This window comes from Ovis aries, chromosome 17 (genome assembly GCF_016772045.2).
Source record: "Ovis aries strain OAR_USU_Benz2616 breed Rambouillet chromosome 17, ARS-UI_Ramb_v3.0, whole genome shotgun sequence".
In the NCBI taxonomy this organism is placed as follows: domain Eukaryota; kingdom Metazoa; phylum Chordata; class Mammalia; order Artiodactyla; family Bovidae; genus Ovis; species Ovis aries.
This window is the reverse complement of record NC_056070.1, coordinates 45,570,621-45,583,079: the sequence shown is the minus strand read 5'-3', so window position 1 is coordinate 45,583,079 and position 12,459 is coordinate 45,570,621. Positions and strand designations below refer to the sequence as shown.

Here is a 12,459-nt window from a genome sequence, read left to right as displayed (position 1 = left end):
TTGACATAGCCCCCCTCTGCAGGCAGAGAGCCCAGGAGACTTCCCGCCTCCAAAGCTCCACCTGGAAAGAAAAGGTCCCCTTGTAGTCTCAGATCTTCCCACCTCATTCAACCAACACAGGGTCAGTTCCAGGCCCTCTTCTCCTGCTTCCTGTCCAAACCTCATCTTACCACTGTCTAGACTGGCCACTGTTATCTTATTTGGAGATGACAAAAATGAACCCAATAGCCCTCCAAGTCTATGCTGTGAGTCTACCAAAGCCAAAACACAATTTGTGACTCAATCATTCCACAGCATCAACTTTTCCCTAAAAAGCTGTAAAACCAGTGTTGATGTAATGGAGAAAGTGGTATGGACCAGAAAGAAGAAAATATCCTATAGGTTAATTCATTAAACTTTAAGTGGAGTCTTTTCTGATAACTTTGCAAATTGATCATCAGCCAGGAGATGGGAGGAGCATCCAGAAGGAGGAAGGGCTGGGCCTGGTGTCCTGCAGTCGTCGGAACATGCTGAGTGATCTGTGCAAACCCCTCTTTCCTTCCTCACTCCCTTCCTTCCTATCTTTCTTTCATGGAAAATAAGGATGAAGGCTGAGTCCCAGCTCTGGGCATTTATTAACAAAATAGACACGGGCATATGGGATGAGGAATTATGTGCTGTGGAGGCAGCTTGTTGTCAAAGGAGACCATTTCCCAAGGGGATATATGGAATCTTGGAGAGGGCTTTAGATTTCTGTAATACACAGAAGAGAAGAGTGAGGGGGAAACCACCTCAGGTGTTGGTCTATAAATTGTGCAAGAGTATTAGCAATTTAAGTATCTAGGAGGAAAAAAGAGCATTTTGTAATGATGCAATTTGATAGCACGCATGAATGAAACTTATTTCTCTTATTTTCTTTTTTCTGGATTAGTAGAATACAGCTAGTGTTACAGAACCTGAATTCTTATTGCAACCCATTGAGCTGAATCTTATGAACAAGCATCTGAATTCCCTCCCTCTGCCAGGCACTCTCGGATGGCTGCCCCAAAGCCGCTCCATCCCTTTCTCCCTTGCAGCCTTCAGGCAGACAGGCTGCAAAGTCAAGTAGAAGTTTCCCATCTTCTTTGTATCAGCCTCAGGACACCTCACTACAAGTCACTCTAATACCCTCTGCCCAGACGACTCGCAGGCAGCTTTGTGAGCCAAGCTCCTCTGACTCAGAGAACAGTGTAGGCTCCAGCCCACTTTCCTCCTCCCACCTGGCTTCTTCTGACCTCAACTAATGAAAAGGGAGTTCCCTACCCTGCCTCCCTTCACACAGGGTCACAAACCTATCATTAAATGTCTTTATTTAAGAGAGCTTTCCTGCCCAGGTCTGCTCCCAAGGGCGGGATGGAATTGATGCAAAATCCATCACTGAATGGGCCTGGACATTTAATCAATGAGGCAGCATGGAGCCCCTGTGATTCAGAGGTGCTGGGAGTCAGGCAAGGCTAGAAGAGCATCCAGAGTGAGTGGGAGGGTGGTTTTTATTTTTGACCCTGTTCTCCCACACTCCAGCAATCAGCAGTCTATTCCACGTAATGTCAGCTTTGCAGCAGAATTCCATGTCAACAGGAGTATTTGCACATGTGTTCATTTAATAACTCCACATTCATTCAGTAAATTCTTACATGCCTACTGCATGTCAAGCACTGTTCTAGACCCTGTGAAGAATGAACAAACAATTCAGCTTATATTCAACTGAGTTTATACTCTTGTGACGGAATAACTATGTTGGTGGTGATGGTGGTGATGGTGATGAAGGGGATGACGATAGTGATGGTGGTGACGGGTGTGATGGTGCTGAAGATGACGAAGACGGGGATGCTGGCAATGGTAACGGGAGCAGCAGCAGGGGGGCAGCAGCCGGAGCAATCATGTGAGTAAGGCTTACCTAGCACTCAAGCCTTCACTCATAGGATTAGGACTTATTATGAACCGGACGCTACTCTAAAAATTTTGCCTGTGTTACTTGACTTCATAACAACTGTGGTAGGTGCTCTCATTAACCCTAATTGGTAAATGAAAGACCGAGGTACAGAGAGGCCAATCCACTCTCCCAAGTTCACACGGGAAGCTATGCTGCTGGGATTCAGAGCAAGTTCCGTAATCAGTGGGCTCAGAAATTACATTCCAAATAGACAGGCAAATAATTTCAGACAGTGACAAGTACAATGAAGAAAATTAAAGAGGGGGACGTGAGAGTGAGTTGGTGTGAGAAGACTGCATTAGGGAAGGCCTCTTGAGGAGGTGATGCTAGACTTAAGACCAAAAGGACAAAGCATGTGGGCATAGTTTTCATACAGGTGGAACAGCAAGTGCAAAGGCCCTAAGGTAGGAGTGAGCCCAGAGTGTTCAAAGAACAACAGGAAGGTCAGAGAGGCTGAAGCAGAATTAACAGGGGGAAATGGGCACTGAATAAAGAAGGCAAGGAGGGGCCAGGCCAGGTAGGGCCCCACAGGCCGTAGGACACAGTGTCGGAGTTGCCCTAAGTGGATGAGGCGTTATGGAGCCCATGGAGGGAACGGCTTCAGCCACTCCATAATCACTGAGTCTGGACCATGGCGCAAGTAGGAGTCTCTGGGCTATGATGGGAGATGGATGATCAGAACTGCTGTCTAGTATTTATAAATAAATACTGTACAAGTTGGGGGAATGGGGCTTCCCTGGTGGCTCAAAGGGAAAGAATTCACCTGCAAGGCAGGGGCTGCAGGAGAGCTGGGTACAATCCCTGGAACAGGAAGACCCCTTGGAGGAGGAATGCCTACCCACTCTAGTATTCTTCCTGGAAAATCCCATGGACCGTTGGAGGAGGAATGGCTACCCACTCCAGTATTCTTCCTGGAGAATCCCATGGACCGTGGAGCCTGGCAGGCCCATGGGATCGCAAAGAGTCAGACACAACCTAAGTGACTTAGCACACATGCACATACCGTACAAGTGAAAGCCCTCTCCAAGGTCATCAGGTTTTCAAAACTCACTTTAACACCCCATTCCCAATAACTAGAGTGCTCTGACCTGTCCCAGCACACGAACTTGCAAATCAAGGGGTTTTAAGACGGTTCCAGCGAGCCAAGGTGAGGGCCCAGGGGTTGAAGATGGGATCAAGCTTGTGGGATCAACACAGAGTCCTATCCATGCAGGACTCCACAGCACCATAGAAGTTTTGTTCCCCTGCCAGGTCACTGGGAGACTGTGAAGGATTTGTAAACAGAGGCAGCTTTGCCAGCATGAAATCATCTCAGTCTCCTTGGAGGCCTGAGTCAGCCAACACTTCTGCAGGCGGCGGCAGCAGGCGGCAGTGGGCGGGCTTTGCCATCTTGGGCAAGGCTGAAATGAAACATCTTACCCTGGCTCCTGCCACCCACAGGAAAATCAATGATCAGAGGAGGGAAGCAGAGATGAGCGAGAGGACAGGAAACCCAGACATTCCTGCAGTCCACAAGAAATTCATCTCATATTTATAGGTTTTATGTTTCACTTAAGGAAGTTTGAGTTAGAATTCTATCACTTGTTACCGAAATGGGCGAGCTCGTACAGCTACCTAAAAAAGAGAGAGAGAGAGAAGAATCAGCTAAAAACTAGCAAATAGCAAGAAGAAATGTTCACTTTTTTAAACTGACAAATTCAATGTGGTGGATGGAGAGAGAAATCACTTCTCTCCCAAAATGAGTCATTGTTGCTGCCGCCCACTGAGAAATCAGCGAGGCGCCTGCTGGGCCCCATTCGGACATCCTAAGGGCAGTGCATCAGGGATGCTTCAGGGAATTTAGCCGGGGAGGCGGGGCTGGTTTTATTTTCTTCTCTTCATGTTCCCTCTAATGGCCTTTTTCAACTCTGCCATCATTTTGCCTTTCATTTCACCAAGATAAATTCTAATTCATGGGCTCATTAACCCCTCTTGCTATTCTGAGCTTGTTTGATGGGATGTCCTGGAGGTTAGGTTCTTTCACAGGGATTGAAGGTGCTGAATCAGGGCTTGGCGATGCCATTAAAGTCCGTTCTCAGAGAAACCAAAATATGCCTTGTCATCATCACTCCTGTACTCCGGGCTGGAAATGAGCAAAAATCCTGTCACCAGAGATGGGGCCTCAGTGAGGGCCTACCATCTCCTGGCACATCCTGGAGAAGAGGGGACACGTTTCTTAACCCCCTACACAAACCCTGGGTGGAAGGCAGAGGGCCATGCAGGGGGGCTGCCACTCTGCTCTCTGCAAGGCAACAGCCGGCAGGTTTAGTGCTCTCCAGGGAAGGCGTATAGATTCTCACTCAGTCTGTAAGGGGTCCACGCTTAGGCAGGGAGAACCTAACCTTGATGGGGGGCTGTGGGTCAAAGGAGAAAGACTTCTGGACCTCAGGATATGATGCTGATCAGACTGGAGGGACTTAATCCCCTTCTCTCTGGGCCTTCCCTTCTCCACCTATAAAATAAAGGTGTTGAGACAGAGTCATTCACACATTCAGCAAATATCCAGTGGCAGCACATGCCAGACCACTAAGGTAAAAATGACCACTTGTGTCTTGTCTGCATGGAGCCTACAGTCTGGAGGAGAAGGCCTACATTTAACAAATAATCACAGAAACAAATATGTAATTACCAACTCTGATATGCACTAGGAAGAAAATAATGCAAGTCCCTCAAGATAGTATGAAATGTGGGAGATGGAGGGGCAGCAACAATGCAAGCTGAGATCCAAAAGATCTGCAGAAATGAGCCAGGACAGACAGAGTATCTCAGATTACAGAAGAGGATGTGCAAAGGTCCTGAGGTGAGAGAAGACCGGTGTGGCTGGGATGCAGATGAAGAGGACAGAGGTGACAAGATCTTCTGAGAAAAAGGAAGAAACCAGACCACGATGAACCCTCTTGGTGGAAGGATATATACCCAGGTGTGCCCAAGACAGTCCTGGTGGGCATCTGTGGACTTGGCATAAGTGTAAAGAGTGGCCCCCTCCCGTCTCTAAATTGTCATGGTTTGAATGCTAATTTTACTGGAGAAAATTAAGTGAGCATGTGCTGCGTGTGTGCATGTGTGTGTAAGGTGTATGACCAGTTGTGCATTTTCAAATTGCCTCACAGAAGGCTGTATGGGTCGTGGGTTGGGGAAGGATTGTACACCTTGGTGTCCCTTAACAAATGTCCCTTTCCAGTGTGAAATAAACATATCTCTTGCCACAACAATAAGGAACAGAAGCAACATCACAGCTTGATTTTACTTTAAAGGATGGAGGGTGCATTTGTGGCAGAGGATTAGCCTTTTGCTGAGAATGAGGGCTGGGACAGGGAAACCTGGGTTCTAGGCAGTGAGGTCTGGAACTTCAACCCCTCCCACTCTGCCTTCTCTCATCCCCACTGGCCGAAGACGCCAGTATTCAGGGAATGCTGGAAACTGTGGCACTTCAGGCAACCACAGAATCTTCTCACTGATTTTTCTTTTTCCTTCCAGCTGCTATATTCAGGAAGAGAGCCTTCAGCTGTTGCCCAAGCTGACCCATATGACTTTCACAAACTCTTAAGCACAAAACTTTTAAACCAAGACACACAGGAGGTTCCCAAATGACCTCACAAAATATTACCAACGATTTATTTCTTTATACAATGACTCATCGCTGAATGCTTGAAAATAGACAAAATTATAGGGGAAATAAAATGCAAAGCTCTGTGCACACCTGCTGGAGTAGGAAATAGCAACCCACTCCAGTATTCTTGCCTGGAAAATCCCATGGGCAGAGGAACCTGACAGGCTACAGTCTGTGGGGTCACAAAGAGTCGGACACAACTGAGCAGCTGAGCAGCAGAGCACGCATGCACAGGCACACCTGCATAGGGGAGACAAGGTGATATTACCACAAACACAATGATCATGCCAGTTTTTGTTTTCTTTTGTTTAATTGTGGTAGAATATACATAACATTTACCATCTCGACTGTTCTTGACTGTATAGTTCAGTAGCATTAAGAACATTTGCCTTGTGTGTGAACATCACCACCCCATCTAGAACTTTTTCATCTTTCAAAGCTGCAATTCTGTCCCCATTAAACACTGACTCCCTATTCTCCCTCCCCCAGTCCCCGGCATCCACCACCCTACTTTCTGTCTCTGCAGACTTGACCACTCAAGGGACCTCCACATAAGCAGAACCGTACAGTAAGCAACTGGCTTACTTCACTGAGCATAATGCCCTCAAACTTCATTTATACTATAGCATCTGAAAGAATTCTCTTCCTTTTTAAGGCTGAATAATATTCTGCCATGGATGAATTGTGTATCCATCCATCCATCAATGGACATAGATTGCTCTCCTTTTTAGGCTGTGGTGAACAATGTTGCTAGAATGCTGTTGCTAGAATGCTGTTGTGCAAATACCTATGGTGGTCCCTTGCACTGGATTAGCCCACACCAGACACTCAGTCAACATATGGAACAAATGAAGGAGCCGTGAGACCTGGTGATTCCTTCAGACCTGATCACCTCACTCAGCTGGGTCCCCAGTGAATAGCCCTCAGCTTTGGAGTTTCAAAGTCAGCTGTTGAAATCTATGTCGGAGATGGTGACGGGGCATCAAGGACAAGACTTTGAGGACAGGAGCTTCCCCCGTGATCCAGTGATTAAGAATCCACTTTCCAAAGTAGAGAACTCAGATTCGATCCCTGGTTGGGGAACTAAGATCCCACATGCAGGGGAGCAACTTAAGCCCCATGCAATAGCTACGGAGCCCAGGTGAGCCTGAAATGAAAGATCCTGCATACTGAAACAAAGATCCTGCACGCCACAGCTAAGACCCGCCACAGCTAAGACCCAACCAAGCTAAAAATAAATAAATATTTTTTTAAAGAAAAAGACCTTGATGATGGACACGCAAAATTGGCCAGGTCTGACTTCTAGCACTGCTAGCAGCTGACTAGTAGTAGCCAGTAAGCTGGCTCTCCTCCTGACTTCTCCTGGAGGTCGGCCTTCCCCAGGAGCCTGCCAAGCGAGGTTGACCCCAGAATGAGGAGCAACTCCAAGACTGTCCACCTTGGGGCCAGGAGGACTGCGATACTAGATTCTGTTTGTCCAAGTCACTGCAGCTGATAATGACTCCGTATGGTAATCTCTGTCTCTAAATTTTCTTCACATCAGACAGCTCCTGATGTTTCCAGACAGGACTGCAGACAAGTATTTTCTTAAATAAATTGAATCTCTACAATAAAGACACAACTACAGGGACTTTCTTGGTGATCCAGTGGTTAAGATTTTGCCTTCCAGTTCAACAGGGGGGAAGTTCCCTGGTCAGGGAACTAAGATCTTACTTGCCTCAAGGCCAAAAAGACCAAAGCATAAAACAGAAGCAATATTGAAACAAATTCAATAAACACTTTAAAGATGGTCCACATTAAAAAGAAACTAAAAAAAAAAGACACAACTGCAAAATACTTTCATAATATTTTTAGAAATTGTACAGTGTTGTGGATGAAATATTTAAATAAAGTGAGTTATTTTAACTGTTAAGGTGTAACATATGCTAAATAAGGCTAATGGATATTTCTCAAAAATTTTGGATTTCAGGGGACATAAACTAAGGTCAATAAAATTCTATGAAACTTTTGCTTATATATACGATCTTATAATATGCTTTCTCGAAATATTTTTGTGTTTATAGAGATGAGGATACTTACCAGATGGAGACTGTAAGAGGATGGAAATAAAGTCACTGTATCTTGAAAAAAAAAAAAAAAGTTCAGAACTTGCCCCTGAGCTTAAATGACAAACTGTAGCCAACAAGCATGGTGGGGGTGGACAGCGGTGGTTCCTGACCTGCACTGCCCCAGCAGTGACACTTCACACTACCCTCTTGTGAGGATTCATCTCGACTCCCCCGGATCCCTTGATTTTGCTCCTCGTTCCCCTCTCCCACTAGCCACCCAGGCTTGGAACTCCTCCCCTGCCGTGCTCCTCAGAAACCTGCAGGGCAGTAGGCAGTATGGTCTTCCGGAAGAGCTGTGGTGTCTTAGGCATGGGGTGTTCACCACCCACCACCTCTCTCAAAGCCACCTGCCCACACCAGGCCACGGTCCTGTGCTGCTCTAGGGAGAGGCTCACCAACCTCCATGCCCACCACCCAAACGTGCAGAGATGAGCCAGTCACTCAGTGAGCCCAGGATGGACATGGTTCCCAGAGGAGGTGGACACAGCCACAAAGATTGCCATCAAAGAGTGTTCGACAGAACCCTGAGCAGGGGATCCATGTCCTTGTTGTAGCCACACATTCCAGGAAACAAACTCACCCAGAAGGACAATGCAGATAGCAGAATGCAGTTTATTACACTGGTGGACCCAAGGCAGAGTCTCCTCTTAGCCAAGGACCCTGATCCATTTTTGTGAATGTTATGCCCAAGTCGCAAAATCTCCCAGTGACCACCAGGGAGCCAATATCCGATGCAAAAGCAAGAGAGTTTTTATTACCAAGCTCGAGCTGGGGATCCCACTGTTACAGACGCAGTGGCTATAGGGAGGAGCCCCGGGTTTGGGGTTACATTGCTTATATAGGGAGTGTTCATGAAAAAAGAATTTCTAGGTAGGCGGACATCTGATTGGTCACTTTCTTTTGAAGGGTTGTGTGTTGGTTTTTGATTGGTCCCTATTACCTAGGTAGACCACAAGTTCCTGAGCGTTAAGTCAGGAGATTCTGGTCTGGCATCCGATTGGCTCGTGGGTGGTGGGGGTGAGGTCAGGGGATTTCCAAAGGCTCTTTTCCCAGAACCTTACAAAATGGAGTTTTTCTGTTAACAAAATGGAGTAGCTTAGATTCTTCATGAAAACCTTATATACCCTAAGTGTACGTGCCCAAACCCACCTCCCCAAATTCCATGAAACTAGTCTGAACAAAGGAAAAGAAAGATACAATCAAAGATAATCCTTTGATTATGCCTATGCCTATTTGCTTATGCCTTAAGCTTAGGTAGTTAACAGTGGACAATTATCAATAGGCCTGTGGTCATACCCCAATAAGCACAGTAGAATTTATGATTCTGTTTGGTTACATAGATAATTAGGGTATTCTTTTAGGCGAGGGAGAGTCTAGGTACGAGCTCTGGGGCTCTTGCATCCGGGGGGTCTGGTTTTCCAGTTGGTATGTCATTTCCATAGATACTGGGCATAGTCCGGCCCAAGACGGAGTCCTGCTTTCAAGATGGAGTCTGCTCTGTCTCTTTCCTCCTTCATCCTGACACATCAACCAGCGTCAGCTGTCCTTGGTGCTCCTCCTGCCCCTGTGATCTTCCTCCTAGCAGGTAGGTGATGCGGGCTCACTGTGCAGACAGGGTGGTGAGGGGTCACCCGGCTTTAATTTCTAGATTCAAGGTGGCTAGACATGGCCAAAAGGTTTGGGAGGAACACCATGAGGGAGAGTTAGGATTGCCAGATTTAGCAAATAAAGATTACGCAGATAATTCTGCAGTATAGGCAAATAATATATGTATTGTCTAGTATAAGAATTTTTAGGATGTATTTATAATTTGAAAACTGTTGTCTATCTAGAATTCAAATTTAAATGAAGGTCCTGTGCTTTATTGGGTGGCCACAGAGAGAAATTTCCCACCCCCACACACAGCCCAGTCTCCCCAACTCCCGCCCCCACTGTTAGGGGAAGCACACTGATTGAAACTGCCCACTGTGGCCAGTCACCATAGTAACCATTTGCATGAGTTGTTTTATGACAGGAGATCCTGATAAGGAATAAGGAACTAATAAGCCACCACCAACGGGAATAGTTCGGGAAAGGTCGAAAGGAGACACCACGTGTCCGTCCACTTCCCAGAATCCCTCTCGCTAGCACCCCTCTTGGCTGAGCGATGCGTGCGCCACCAGGAAAGACTCTGAATTAGAATGATTGGCCAAAGACCACCCGGAAACTAATCCCATCACCATAAAACCGGACACCGCGAGCCACATGGCAGAGCGGTTCTCCTGGGTTCCCTTACCCTACTGCTCTCCACCCGGGTGCCCTTTCCCAATAAAACCTCTTGCTTTGTCAGCACGTGTCTCCTCGGACAATTCAGGTCCACTTTCCTGTAATACCACTTTTATACCAAGAAAAGCAGGGCACTGAGACAGAACAGCCAGATCTGGAGTTTGAAGGTAAACCTTAATCCTGATTGGTCATTCACACCAAAATGATTGTTTTAAACCCGAGGGACTGGGTTACTTTGGAGAAACCCGATAAAGGTAAAAATCATGATGATCAAATTAAAGGGGGAAATGGAGCTTTTGGAGACTAATGCAATTCAGTTACAGAGAAAGGGAGACAATCACATTCTGCACCACTGAGTGGGGCTGTACATTTCAAATCCTTGTGTTGTGAGCATAGAAAGCCTCCACTTCTTGCTGGAAGTGGTGACTCCAGGGCTCTTGTGTTACAAGGAAGAGCCAATTTTGACTCCACAGTGGCTCTACTTTTTTTAATTTAATCTTTGCTTCCTGTTGCTTTTGTTCGGTAAAAGGATACTGTCTACACGTAATGGCCTGCCTCAGGAAACCCTGCACCTCTGCTTGAATGTTAAACCAAAATGTCTTTGTTCAGGACCCTGTCCATCTGTGGATGGCTACAGGAAGGAAGAAATTAACACATCCCCTCCCTGAGGCTGGCCATTCCAGGAGATAGTTGAAGATTAATGGCATTTTTATTTTACTTCTTCACCTTTCCAGCCACTCCCCGCCCCCCACAACCCAGCACCACGTTCTATAAAAGAAACTGGCACCCAGACCCCATTAAATAATTATTTTGAGGTACTAGTTTGTCATCTTCCTGGTCTGCCTGCTTTCCAAATAAAATCATATTCCTTGCCTCAACACCTTGTCTCTCAGACTTGTTGGCCTGCCATGTGGCGAGCAGTGTGAGCTTTGACTCGGTAATGCTAGGAAACTGGATTCTAGAGCAGGGCGCTCTAGACCACTATTGTGAATGTTTGTCTAGGCTGGCTCTGAGGTCACCTCTAGCCACCGAGGAGGCCAGGAGCAGACAGTGCTTTATGCACATCATCGTAGTGGCCAGCAGGGATTCTTGCCTGCTGGATTGGGCAGGGAGCAAGCCCAGGGCTCCAGCCTCACACCCAGGGCTCCAGCCTCACCTCCAGGCTCCAAGGAAGAGGAACCAGGCTCCTGTGGTACTCCTGAGTGCAGACAAAGAGGGAAGAGATCAGGAGTCCTCTGGGGCATCTCAGGGGAGAAGAAAGGGAGGGGCATTTCCCTGACTTACGGGAGCCAGAGTGGACCCTTGGGCCTGCTCCCCTTCACAAAGGATCTGTAGCTTACATCACTGACTTTATCTCCAGATGAAATTTTAGGTTCAATGACAGACACAAAAGTAAGTGTGAAAAGAGAATGACCTTCAACATTTATCCCATGATTGGATGAGCCACCTGGCAGGGTTATAAACTGATTTATTAAATAAATTCTCTAATAACCCCATGGGGGGTTCATGGGGTCCTCAAGGCAAGAACACTGAAGTGGTTTGCCACTTAAGAAAATTAGAGATAGTAAGGGAACATTTCATACAACAATGAGCACAGTAAGGGACAGAAATTGTATGGACCCAACAGAAGCAGAAGACATTAAAAAGAGGTGGCAAGAATACACAAAAGAAACTATACAAAAAAGATCTTGATAACCCAGATAACCATGATGGTTTGATCACTCACCTAGAGCCAGATATCCTGGAATGTGAAGTCAGGTGGACCTTAGGAAGTATCACTATGAACAAAGCTAGTGGCGGTGATGGAATTCCAGTTGAGCTCTTTCAAATCCTATAAGATGATGCTGTGATAGTGCTGCACTCAATACGCCAGCAAATTTGGAAAACTCAGCAGTGACCACAGGACTGGAAAAGGTCAGTTTTCATTCCAATACCAAAGAAAGACATTGCCAAAGAATGTTCAAATTACCACACAATTGCACTCATTTCACAAGTTAGCAAAGTAATGCTCAAAATTCTCCAAGCCAGGCTTCAACAGTATGTGAACCGAGAACTTCCAGATGATCAAGTTAGATTTAGAAAAGGCAGAGGAACTAGAGAGCAAATTGCCAATGTCCACTGGATCATAGAAAAAGCAAGGGAATTCCAGAAAAACATCTATTCTGCTTCACTGACTACACCAAAGCATTTGACTGTGTGGATCACAACAAACTGTGGAACATTCTTAAAGAGATGAGAATACAAGCCCACCTTACCTGCCTCCTGAGAAATCTGTATGCAGGTCAAGAAGCAATAGTTAGAACAGGACCTGGAACAATGGACTGGTTCCAAATTGGGAAAGTGAAAGGTGTGTCTGACTCTTTGCAACTACACAGTCCATGGAATTCTCCAGGCCAGAATACTGGAGTGGGTAACTTTTCCCTTCTACAGGGAGTTTTCCCAACCAAGAGATCGAACCCAGGTCTCCCTCATTGCAGGCAGATTCT

At 46.3% G+C, this 12,459-nt stretch overlaps 1 pseudogene; it reads right to left on the bottom strand.

The window, feature by feature from the left end:
• Positions 1 to 1,718: 1,718 nt before the first annotated feature.
• The window catches only part of LOC114118853 (sec1 family domain-containing protein 1-like), a 32,465-nt pseudogene continuing 21,724 nt past the window's right edge, over positions 1,719 to 12,459 (bottom strand).